Here is an 11773-nt window from a genome sequence, read left to right on the forward strand (position 1 = left end):
CTGTCGTTTTGGTCGTTTTAACGGTTAAAATATCAAAATTGAAAGCAAAACAATCTTCCTGTGACATCACATTGAAAATTATTTCTGCTATCAGTGAGAGCAAACTGAAAACTCAATTTGATATTATTTTTTCCTGTTGATAACAAAACAAGTAAACAATTTAATGTTATGCTAAGGCAATGAAAACAAATCAGCAACAACATATTTTTGAAGAGCAAATGTACAGCAAAATGAAAACAAAATTTGGCATCAAATATGTCAATTGCGTAAACTGAAATAAAATTATGATTTCAGTTTGATGTTGGACTTTGCTCGGGTGTGATCTTAGTGAAATAATATTACCACCTATGGATTAGTCATTGAATGCTGATGCTATTTGAGGTGGTTGGTTTTGGTACTTGCTACCTGTTACGCCAAATTGCCGACCAAATGCATTGTTTACAAAAGCTGATACTTCCCTTGGAAAAAGTAATCGAAAGAAATGTCTAAATAGGCCTATATCAACTCTCAACTTTTAAATCAAACTCTGCCAGTATGTACATACTAACAATAGTATAATTAAGCTCAATCTATTGTCAAGATTAAATTTGTATGCACCTTCACGACAATTACGCAATCGAAACTTGTTCGCAGTAGACTGCCATCGTACCAATTACGCTAAATTTGAACCGGTAAATAATATGATGACTGTTTATAATCATAGTTGTGAAATGATTGACCAAAATATGCCCTCAACAGAATTAAAAATATTTTTCAGAACCCTGCGAAGTCATATAACATAAATTCTAATGCTAATATGTAGTCTACGATTTGATTGATTGACGAGTAATTAAATACATAAATGAATAAGCTCAATACAGTTTTAAACCTGGTTAAAAAAACCTAGTTAATCCAATTGGCAATAATCCCGGGACGGCTAAAAAGAATGTCTGGTTCCATCCAGGATCGAACTGGAGACCTTCTGCGTGTAAAGCAGACGTGATAACCGCTACACTATGGAACCTGCTCATACTTTCCACCATCGCAACCAATCCAACCAAATCACCTCTACCGAAATAAAATCAAACAACACATTTACAATCGCAATAAGTTCCACACTGACTTGGCTGCCTTTGCTGCTTCACCGACTCCTCGCCGCTTCAACCCGTTAACGGCATAAGTCTGGCTCTCTTCGCCCATGAGCTGTGTATCGGAATTAGCATTCCGCCTGACAAACGAAAATAAAAAAAGCTTCGATTTCCTTGGTCTCGTCGGTGTGAAAAACGAATTGCAATTTCGACTGTCTTTCACAGCATCCCAAACTCGATGCAAAATCGTGTTTCATCCAACGGAAGATGACGACCTTAACAAAATCGGTTGCCCATTAGCAGCTTCTTCTTCGCCTATTCCGAGCATGTTAATCTGGGGACGCTTATCTTTTGCCGTTCGTGACGATGTCATGCGTTGTTGTTGTTGTTGTTGTTATCGGTGGTGGTGGCGGTAGGGCTGTTGACATTACTCCCACACGTGCGTTACGAATCGTATAGCAAAATTCGATCAACCGAACTTTTGGTGCCTTTTAGAGCGCTCATACATGTTAGGTATTTAGGAAAACTGCCAAAAGAGAACATCAATGGCAGTGACACACAATGGAAGTTGACTTGCGAAAATCTTTGTTATTACGCTTTTCCCCATCATCATCGTCGTCATTCGCACGGCGCGCGGTGGTGGCGTTGGTCGTTTCCATGCTTCTGTCGTTGTTGACTTGTGTGTAGAGTGGCCAAACGGCGGCTGGCGATCTACACCGCTCCAAGTGTTCCAATCTGGGAACCTCACTTGTGCCTATGATTCTCCCGACCCGCGTTGGGAGCATGTCAATGCAGTAAGGAATGATATCTATGAGCAGCATAAAATAGAGATCACATGCGCCGAACGGGAGGAGCCTGTCTACTTGGAGGTCGTCATCGCTTCAATGGACCGACTGAATGTCTTGAACCAAGCTGGAAAGGCATGTGCTAAACGTAGGACCGTCAGGCCGCGTTTGAGCAGGCTCAAGTTCACCATTCGGCTGGCAACGTTGATGATGGTGATTATAGTGATAGCAAGCTCGACGTTTCTTGCTGAGCTCATGCTGTTGGGTGATGGTGACGGTGTCCTACACAGAGTTTAGCACTAGCATGCTCACTGCAGCTTCAACAGAGAGCTTTCGTGTAGCTTTATCGGCCATTGCTGGTGGCGTTGCAACGATTCGAACGGCGTTGGGATTTGAGTGTTTCTGGACGGAATTAATTCTTATTATAATTGACGGGTGTTGGTTAGTTTATGAGATAATAATTTTATCAATGTAATAAAGTAGTGCTCAGGAGGCTGGATGAGAAGGATTTCAAAGTTGCGGCTAAAGGGTGTCCACGATGAAATTGCCACACACAAAATTGATTCGCAAAATTCGAGTTTTCATCCGATTGCCATCAAATTTTCAGGGATTGAGAAATAACTATTAAACTTCATTTTACCATTTTACTCGTATTTTATTTACAGTCCATACGCAAATGCCCGCACCTTGGCCTTAACCCCGGCCATAAGATTCTGCACAACCTGTGAATCAACCGTTTTTTGCATGTAAACCCATACTTTCTTCAGTTCCTCGACTGTCTTCACTACCTTAGGTCGTTTAAGAAGGTGCTGCTTCATAATCGCCCAGTACTTCTCGATGGGGCGGAGCTCCGGAGTGTTGGGAGGGTTGAACATTTTCGGCACGAAATTGACCTTATTGTCCGCATACCACTTCAGCACGTCCTTGGAGTAGTAGCATGAGGCCAAATCCGGCCAGAAGATTGTTGGGACGTTGTGGGCCTTCAGGAGAGGAAGCAGCCGCTTCTGGAAACACTCTTTTATGTAAAGGGTGATACGGTCAAAATTTGGTCAAGGGAAAACGCGTGTAAATCGGTGAAATCGTTTATTTAAAAAATCAAATTAAATTTCTTTTTCAAGTTCAATTAGTATAAAATTCAGGAAAAATATTCAGTTAGGCTTCCGCTTTTCCAAATCCGAATTGCCGGGCCTTACGCTTGACCCCTGCCATCAGATTTTGTACAGCCACCTTGTCCACCTTCTTCGCCGCAGAAAGCCAGTTTGCCTTGAACTGCTGCTCGCCCTTAGCAGTTTTTTGGTCTTCTTTAGGTTCCGCTTGACAATAGCCCAGTATTTCTCAATTGGGCGGAGCTCTGGCGTGTTGGGAGGGTTCTTGTCCTTGGGAACCACCTGCACGTTGTTGACGGCGTACCACTCCATGGCCTTTTTACCGTAATGGCAAGATGCCAAATCCGGCCAAAACAGTACGGAACAACCGTGTTTCTTCAGGAAAGGCAGCAGACGTTTATTCAAACACTCTTTCACGTAAATTTCTTGGTTGACAGTCCCGGAAGCTATGAAAATGCTGCTTTTCAAGCCACAGGTACAGATGGCTTGCCAAACCAGATATTTCTTTGCGCACTTTGACAGTTTCATGTGCTTGAAAACATCTGCTACCTTTTCCCCTTCCTTTTGCCGTATAAAACTCCTGTCCCGGAAGCTGCTTGTAGTCGGCTTTGACGTAGGTTTCGTCGTCCATTACCACGCAGTCAAACTTCGTCAGCATCGTCGTGTACAGCCTCCGGGATCGCGCTTTGGCCGTCGTATTTTGTTTATCATCGCGATTTGGAGTCACTACCTTCTTGTAAGTCGATAGTCCGGTTCGTTTTTTGGCTCGATGCACGGTTGTAGACGATACACCCAGCTTATTTGCGGCATCTCGGAGAGAGAGGTTAGGGTTTCGCTTGAAACTACCGGCAACTCTCTTTGTCGTCTCAGCGGCTTCCGGTTTTCGATTTCCCCCCGATCCAGACTTCCTGGCTGTCGACAAACGTTCCCCAAACACTTTAATTACATTTGTAACGGTTGATTTGGCAACTTTTAGCGATTTTGCCAACTTTGCGTGCGAGTAGCTCGGATTTTCGCGATGCGCGAGCAAAATTTTGATACGCTGCTCTTCTTGCTTGGACGGCATTTTGACAACTGAAGAGTGAATTCCAAAATCAAAATAGGAGCAACATTCTACACACACACACCTTCAAAATGAGGGGTGTTCAGGTTTTTTAAATGCAAAATTGAAAGAAATACGTCAAGTTGATATTGACCAAATTTTGACCGTATCACCCTTTACACCTGTCCGTTCATCGTGTCCTGGGTCACGAAAGGTGCACTCCACTTCCCGCACGTGCAGATGGCTTGCCAAACCAGGAATTTCTTCGCAAATTTGGACATCTTCTGAGTGCGGACATGCTCCGGAACGCTGAACTTATCCTTGGCCGTGAAAAACAGGTTTCCGGGGATCTGTTTGAAGTCGGCCTTCACATATGTTTCGTCGTCCATGATGCAGCATTCAACTTTCGTCAGCATGTTGAGGTACAACTTCCTGGCACGGGTTTTGGCGGACTTGTTCTGCTTCTCGTCGCGATTAGGGGCCTTTTGTACCTTGAACGTTCGAAGCCCAGCCTTAGTTTTGGCCTTCTGGACAAAACTTCGGCTTAGGTGCAGCTTCTTAGCCACATCCCTAACGGAGGCGTTCGGATTTCGGTTGAAGGCCCCAACTACGCGGTTGTGATTTTTGGTGTTGTACGGAATACTTTTTCCTTCACTTCTGGGCTTCCGATCGGTGGTCAACTGTTCCTCGAACCGCTTAATCACTCGCGACACCGTGGAATTCGCGATTCCCAACGTTTTAGCGATGGAACGATGCGAGAGATCCTTGTTCTCGTGATGAATGCGCAAGATTTTGTCACGCACGAGCTGTTCTTTCGACTCAATTTCCGCGAGTTTTGATCACAGGACTTTAAAACTTGCAGGATGTAAATAATGCACTATGAACTAAATCCACCCAAATTTTCATTAAATTCTACCCAACGGTAAAAAAGTTAGAGCAATTTCATAGTGTGGCAATTTCATCGTGGACACCCTTTATCCAAAAACATGACGATGCCTGCATGATGTCATACATAAATGGGAGCATAGAAGGGGTAATAATTCAAACACAATTATCTATTTTTTCATGGGTTTATTATCATGAATCTTAAATTAAGCACGATTTTTTTCTCATCAACAAAATGCAGTCGTACACAGTGCCGTTGGAAAGATAGCAACCACTGTAATTTCTATTAAATTTGCTGCCACTAAACTGGCACTCAAGGTGCCAGTCTGCGAGACAACATATTATAATTATCTCAAAATGCTCGAACTGCATGATGTCGACTGGACAGTGAGCATGACATTTTAGATGAATATTTCCTCCACTGATAATCTACCCAACGCTAGCAATAGCTGCCTGCGTTCAGGGTTGACAACAGTTTTTCAAAAATAGCTGGCATAATGCACAAAAAAAAAACTGGAAAATAAGTGGATCCTCATAAAAATATGATTTTTTTGCAATTATGCAAATTTATGAACTTTCGAAGATTTGTATTGCTTAAGTTTTTTTTTTCAATTTGTGTACTTGGTAAGACTCAACTGATGCAATTTTCTTATGGAGCAGAAAGTTTTTAACTGACGTAAGAAGTTGTAGCATATCTAATTATAGTTGACATTTTTAAATGGAAAAAGTTCTGTACATTTTTCATTGCAAATCTATCTGATCCTTAAGAATTAAGAAATGTTCAAAAGAATTGAAAATGTCATTTGAGAGCTTACTACCCAAGTAACATTTCAAGTTTTATCGTGGTTTTAAAGTGTTCTACAAGTCTAAATCATGGTCTTCAGAATCCTCATAAAACCCAAATTGCTACTTGGGTAATACCCAAAGGAACCAAATGGAAATTTATTTCGCGTTTTTGGATATATTTAGCTGAGCAACGGTTATACCAGTGTTTGTTAGTTCTGATGGGGCCCGTTTAAGGCGAGAAGGGCCACTTATTTGGCTAAGTGGTTGCTTGGGTCTAATACTAGTACCAATTGAACATTAGGTGGCGCAGCATATCGAGAGCCTTCTCGCTCTATTATTTTACTGTCAGTATGAGCATACATTTAAAACTGAATATTTTAACTGCAAACCGGAACTTGATCTTGTTAGCATAAACACAAATTCTTACTATCTAGAATAAAGCGACGAAAATATGGAAGTATAATGTAAAGTTCTAAAAGCTAACGCCAAAGAGCATTCAAATAAAGCTTATCTTGGTCCTCGTCTGGTTGACCTGCCTCACGTTAAGTTCTTTGAATTTCTCTACAAAAGCATCCACCTGATCCGCTTTGTATCTCTTGGTGGTACAACGCTCCAAAACATCGGAAATCTTGACCGTTTTACTCGATCCAGCCTGTTCACGTACCAGGGCGAAGATCTTGTCCGAGGTGTTTTGAACGTGAGTGGTCTTCTGTTCGGTCAGATTTAGCGAGTCCTTGGGCATTTCTAGCAATCGAAGGGCTTCCTGAACTTCATTCTTATCTGAGGTTGTGCGACTTACCTTGTGAAGAGTTGGTCCTACAGTGTTTGTTTATGAAGCGTTGCCATAGAGACCTCAGTGTACCGGCATTGAACTGTTGCGCTTTCAACGGGGGGCTGCACACACGGCTTGCTGACTCGTTAAGCGTCAAGTTAAGACCTTACACTAGCGATAATTTATGCCACACATGTCCCTCTTTCCTCACAAAAAAAAAAGAATTTTACTCGGTTTTCCTTTTCAGACGTGAATGCACCATCGCTCTGACATCATCATCATCATCATGAAGATCAATGTGAGCGATGGTAGGGAGCTTAGGAATCCCTCGTTCGTGGGGGTAAAATCGAAATGGATGATTTTTCAATTAATCTCATAGTTGCTCGGAGAAAAATTGACCCGATTGCATCCTGGGACTCCTGGAGTTTCAACAGCTTTCGGCCTTTAAACCTTTTGTCTTTTCGAACTTCTGTCCTTTCAATCTGTTGTCCCTTTCGACCTTTTGTCTTTCGATCTTTTACCCCTAAACCTTCCTTGACTGCTCTAAAATTTCCTGAGTTTATTTCATGTTCGCTTAACTTATTCAAAGCTCCTTGAAACTCTCCGGGGTTTGCTGAACATTTCTGAATGTTCTCTTGGGCTTCTTTTATGTTCCTTTGGCTTTCTCTGATGTAGACTTTAGTTTGAAGTTTCTGAAGATCTTTTGGGCAAGGTAAAGTTTTTTCTGGATTTACCTGGAATTTGCCTCTGAATATCTATGTGATTTCCTAAACTGCTCTAAAGTTTCTTGAGATTTTCAGCAGTTCGGTAAACTAATCAATTCTAGCAAAAAGTGTATATGAGGTTCTCTGAAGTTTCCGGAGTTTCCGTGAGTCATTTTGAGTATACATAGACAGCTCCTGAAGTTTGATGAAATATTTCTGAAGTTCACTGGAGAAGTTTTTCCTGGTTTTTATATGAGATTCCCATGAGAAGGCGGACTCGCTTGCAAAGGTGGGCGCTATGCAAGGCGATATTTACGATCGACAAATCGCCTACGATGAATTTTTCTCCATTTATCGTCAACAGTCACTCGTCAGCTGGCAGAATAAGTTGAGTGAAGGGAGTTTGGGACGATGGCTATATTCGATCATCCCTAAGGTGTCGAAGAGTCCTTGGTTCAAGGGGTTGGATGTGGGTCGAGACTTCATTCGTATGATGTCTCGCCTCATGTCCAATCACTATTCGTTAAACGCTCACTTGTTCCGTGTTGGGCTGGGGGACAGCAATCTCTGTGAATGTGGACAAGGTTACCAGGACGCAGATCACATTATTTGGTCATGTGCTGAGTATCGCGGAGTCAGATCTGAACTGTACGATTCCCTTCGGGCTCGAGGTAGACAACCTAACGTTCCAGTTCGGGATATTTTGGCTAGACGCGATCTGGAGTTTATGAAACTCATATATGTTTACTTTAAGAATATTAACATTAGATTGTAAGTTTGATTAACCTTGTGTTTAGTTTGTATTTTGTACGTGTGGGTTCTTTTTATGTTTGTTTTCAAGATGAATAGAAATTAGTTCATGTTTTAGGATTAATTAAATATTTGTATCGTAAACCACATCTCAAACCTCCCTCGCCTTTTTCCCATCCTAAAAAATTGTAAATCTCCACTAACCTCGAGACAACCGCGAGTATCCGGTCCAGCTCCTTTAACTTTAAAAATAAGACATCAATAATGTATAACGAAAATGATAACTCGGCTCTGTAAAGTTTATTCAATTGAGCCTGTACAAATAAAGTAATTAAATAAAAAAAAATATGAGATTCCCGAGTTTTATTTTTTTTAAATTTCGTTCAACTTCTCAGCGAATACAATTAATTATTTCTGTCTCGTTCAATTCAAATTTAATGGAATAGATTGATGAGTATTGTTAAACTTAATATGTTAATGCAGATTAAATCGTATGTTGTTTTTATACGATATTTTTTTGATTTAATTGATTTATCACTTAATACATTTAAACTCCTTGTCACTCAGAATTTTGTAAAGGACTGCTTCGTTTTGAATGTTACCTTTATATGAAGGGCATTTATATAAAAAAAAACATTCCACAAATTAGACACCGCTCCTCACCTAATTCCATACGGAAGTTGTCGAAGACAACATACAAAAGAAATGAAAATGTTGTCGAAAGCATATCATCAGACGGGGAGAGTTAGACTACACCATCGTGCTCACAAAGGAGATGCCACCCGTTTGTGCAAATATCTGCAACTCATTTCTACTTACTTGCCCCTAGACTGCTTTTCGCGATTCCCAATGATGCAGATCTTCCCTCCATTGGCACTGTTAGGTGCTGTTGCTGCTACTTTTCTACCGTTTCTGCACGTTTTGCTCTTTGAACTAGGTGTGATATTTAATCACCTTGTCAGTGAACGCTGACGTTCGCTGGCTGGCTGGTAGGTACCTAGCTACAAGTCATGATGAGACGACTCGAAGAATAGCTGCAAACAGACAGTCAACAGAGTCTCGAGAGCGAGAAGAAGGAAAACTTTGCGCCGTGTTGGTGTTGTCAGCGCCGATCGTGTCAGGAAGGAGCAATCGGAAGAGGGGAAAACTGTTTTTCGCCAGTCATTAGCCTGTCATTGCAATGGGAGAGCTCGCGTATGGAGTTTTGTTAACTTTGTGCGATTGTATGTGAGCAACTGCTATAGGCTGCTGCTAGTTAGTCACACTGGCTGGTGAAAACGAATGTCTTCCTCTGCCATTTCCTGTCGGAGGGCAACATGGGTGGTTGCTTCCGTTGGCTTGTCATGTTGCTGTGCTATTTTGCTCTGCATATAAATCATTCATTACACTATTATTGGAAGGAGACATGTGAGAAGGATGACATTTTTCAAGGAAATGTAAATGCACTGATTCAATGCTAGTAGAAAGTGTCAGTATCGTAAATTCTAACATTCATTGCAAATGTTCCTTAAAATGTTAAACTATTAAAAACTCCCATAGTAATTTACCATTAGTTCCTTACAAACCTCAAACCATTTGCGGCATTATACCAAAATGAGACTGGTTCTGGAGACGTAATTTAAATTGAATTGCGTTATACCGGGCATGAACGATCGTCAATCGAAATGGTTTGTTGGGATGTAAGGAGCTCAGTAGCCTATTGGCGACCGTTTTTGCTTACTGTGCAGATGATCGTGGGTTCTAACAAAAAGTTATTAATTATTTAAGAGATTCATAATCTTATGGCATGATTAAGCAACTGTATTTTGGGCAACACTGTAGTAGTCTCTATCAAAGTTGTAGCTGAGAAAATTTTCAACAAGCGCAGCTATCAACAGAGTGAACTGCCTGAATTTTACGCACAGATGATTTTAGATGTCCGTGAAATAGCTGATAATTCAGTCTTTTATATACCCTTTCGCTTTTGGAAACGGGCTTTCGATGACGCAGTTTTTGCTTTGCTGATTTTTTTTTCAATGCTTTCTTTTTAACCTTTTTTAGACGTTTCGAACGAGAATTGGTCCAGACAGGGTAAACTCGTTCTTTTTGTAACTTTTTTGGAATAAACTGATCAATTGCGTACAGTAGGTAATATGTTACAAACGGTGCTAGCAGTTAGGGTCAGGATAGAAGAATCCATTGGGGTTAAACTGCCAAGTAATGGCACGGAGGTTGAAGTCACCTATAATAATGATGTTATCCCAAGTGCTCATCTGAGAGACAATCCAGTTAAGCGACTATGACATCGACATCATTGTAACACAGATGAAAGTGCTCACGCCAGACAGAGATGCTGCAACCCAGAGTTGCTCGCCAGCGGAATTACCTGAAGGAAAGACCTGACGCGAATCGATGATAGAACGGATGGCTAACAAAACACCACGTTGGTCGAGGAACGATCCTGCCTGTATACAACGTAATTATTGTCGAACAATTGATTAGACTACGTATTTTTATTCAACCAATTCTCCGTGATGGTGAATATGTCGTAACACGCGTCGGAGCATGCGAACTTCCGAGCAACTTGCGAAGGGTGCCTTGATGGTGCAGGCGAATATTGGTTGGAAGCAATGGACGGATCAGGAGTCGTTGCATCGATAACAGAAGTTGACTCAACTGCGGTGGGAAAAGACTCCTGCACTACTCCCACACGTAGGGCTGGGACGACTGCTGAATGCTAGCTGGAATGGCTCGACTGCGGTGGGAAGTACAAGGGCTACCATAAGGCCAACTTCGGTGCATCCCAGTGTACAGTTGACTTACTGTGGCTGATGAGAAAAGCCAGATGGAATTTGCTAGAGTGGCCAAGAGTTTGGATGAAGTTCGGTAGAGACTAATGAAACATGTGTCAAAGAAGATGGCAATGACGGAACCGGCCATTAAGGAACAGGTTGGTTGAACAGCACTGTGCAGTGAGGTGATTTGTCACTTATTCTGTCATGGCGTTCTCTTGGTGATCCGGGTGATTGGGTGACTCCGTGCTGGAGGATAAATTGGCATTTGGCGTTTGAGAAGGGTTTCAAAAATTTGTAATGGTCAAGGGGTAGGTCACTCCGCACATCAATTTTGGGTCATCTTTTTTGTCAGTGTGCCGCAAGTATGCTGATTGTGCCGGTCATAGAAAAAGCTGCGAATGTTTGTAAAATACCCATCCCGGCAACCCGGTATTTCTGACACCTTGAATGTTTTGGTTTGAAATCGCCAGGATAAATCGGATTGAGGATTTATGTTCTGTGTTTTAGATTGTTGGAGACCGACTATAGAGGGTAGTGAGTAGACTTCTTTAGTTTGTTTTGTGAGAGTTGCAGCATTATTTAAATTAAGGATACTAATGAGGTCTGATTAACTGCCTCTTCCTTTTGAGTCCACTCTAGAACCTACATTTCGTATTTTGATCTATAAGTGAACTGCTGGTCTGAGTTTCTGGTATATTCAATTAGAAGATGTTCCTGAACATACAGTCAAACAGCACGTAATGTTCTGAACAACTTCAATGACAGTTGTCCAGCATTGCCCCCATTTTATTTACAATAATCTAACGCCTACGAGATTGTGCCGAAGGTATGCCGAAAATGTGCCGATGTATGTGCCCAAGCTGTGTAGAATATAATTCCGGCACAATGTGCTGAGTGACTTACCCCTTGGTAATGGTCCTGTTATCCTTGAACTCACGGAATAGTATTCCCTTTGGCTATGTTGCAGTCGAGTTTGTCACTAAAAAGTATTTTTAATTAACTAGTCAGTAGGCTTTGCATGTGAACGGACGTCAAGTTTAGTTTTCTCCTTGGATTTTTTTCTATTATTTGGTTTTAGATCCGGATAAAATGTTTCTATTCG

At 41.5% G+C, this 11773-nt stretch overlaps 1 non-coding gene across 1 annotated transcript; it reads right to left on the reverse strand.

Annotated features, from left to right (window-relative positions):
• Nucleotides 1-930: 930 nt before the first annotated feature.
• Nucleotides 931-1003, reverse strand: TRNAV-UAC (transfer RNA valine (anticodon UAC)). The gene has a single exon. It is a non-coding gene; the product is annotated as a tRNA-Val (tRNA).
• Nucleotides 1004-11773: the final 10770 nt, after the last annotated feature.

Source organism: Ochlerotatus camptorhynchus, unplaced genomic scaffold (assembly GCF_037179485.1).
Source record: "Ochlerotatus camptorhynchus isolate MF236.1 unplaced genomic scaffold, CSIRO-AGI_Acam_v1.1 ptg000162l, whole genome shotgun sequence".
Lineage (NCBI taxonomy): Eukaryota > Metazoa > Arthropoda > Insecta > Diptera > Culicidae > Ochlerotatus > Ochlerotatus camptorhynchus.